Source organism: Trichechus manatus, unplaced genomic scaffold (genome assembly GCF_000243295.1).
Source record: "Trichechus manatus latirostris isolate Lorelei unplaced genomic scaffold, TriManLat1.0 scaffold00160, whole genome shotgun sequence".
In the NCBI taxonomy this organism is placed as follows: domain Eukaryota; kingdom Metazoa; phylum Chordata; class Mammalia; order Sirenia; family Trichechidae; genus Trichechus; species Trichechus manatus.
Window position 1 is genome coordinate 6343837 of NW_004444096.1, and position 1404 is coordinate 6345240.

The following is a 1404-nucleotide window of genomic DNA, read 5'->3' on the forward strand; positions in this document are numbered from 1 at the left end:
AAGCACATAGGGTAGAGTTCATGAGGGTTCCAAAGGTGGAGCTTCCAGTTGAACAAACATTGTAATTGATTTCAAGACTTTTACAATCATGATACTACTTCCATTTCATGAAATATAAAGACACATGAAGAACTCCAGCCTCAGGTGTTTTAACTCTAAATCTCATGCTTACACATGTACTTTTTTGAAAATCCACAATCGTCTGAATGAAGTCCAACTGAGAGCAGCTTAGCACAGTTATATATAGCATTTGATGCCTCTCTTACACTGTAATGGATTAAAATACATAAACTGGTTATATTTTGTGTGGTAATCCAAAAAAACAATGGCATTTTCCATGCAACAATAATAGAATATTATAAAAATAGGAATATATGCATTTCTCATGAAATCTGAGTAATAATTATTATGAACACTGAGTGCTTCATTTGTAAATAATATTTTTATCAAAATTTCATGTCATTAATTTTCCATTTTTTTCTACATATCTATAATTGACTTTAGGCACATCTATTAGTATTGCTTATCTGAATTTTTCTTTTTTGTGTTTTTTCTTCTATATAGCATGATTAAGAAACACTTACGTTTGGTTGAAAGTTGAGCCATTTATCCACAACCATGGATGATACCTGCTTTCACGAGAGAGTCCAATCCATGAAGGAGATAAAAGGACTGCCATAAACTTCTACCAGAAAATAAAAAAATTCTGCTTTAATAACCGTTATGAAGACTTTTATTACTTTAAAAAAGGTAGTGTTTTCTCTCACTCATATTTTTATTTTCAAAACAAGATATGAGTGCTAGATTCTAACACTAAAAATATATTAAAGTTGAAAATTGCATTTCATATTGTCAAAAACGTTCACAGATATGCTTAATTTTGATTTTAAAATAACTATTCAAATATCAATATTTAATTATTTTATTCTTCTAGTATTGCTAAAAAAATTAAATTCATATAGCTTAATAGTTTCCTGGGTTCAAAAACATATCATAGTTAGGATTTAAATAAGTCTGTAGACACTGTGAAGATGTTCTTTCCAAAAAAGTATTTTTCTACTATGTTTTTCAGAGTTTGGTTTTGTAAAGGAAATTTAAGGGGTGCCACTGAGGAGAAAAATGACATGGAGGCCAAATATTTGGTTTTCTGGGCCCAACACCATTCTTTAGCTAGTCTAGTCTCACTTCTCCCAGATTTTGTATTGGTAGAAGGTCTAATTTAGAAAGGCAGTGATACACATAAACTCACACATTTAAACACACACACAGAAAGACAGAGAAGACAGAATTCGATATGTAGTGAAGCTATACTTTCCAAAGTAGCATATGCTTTCGATACGAATGGGAAATAAAGACTTTCTTAGACATTGGAAAGCTAAAAAAATTGTCAATAGTAAACCTACT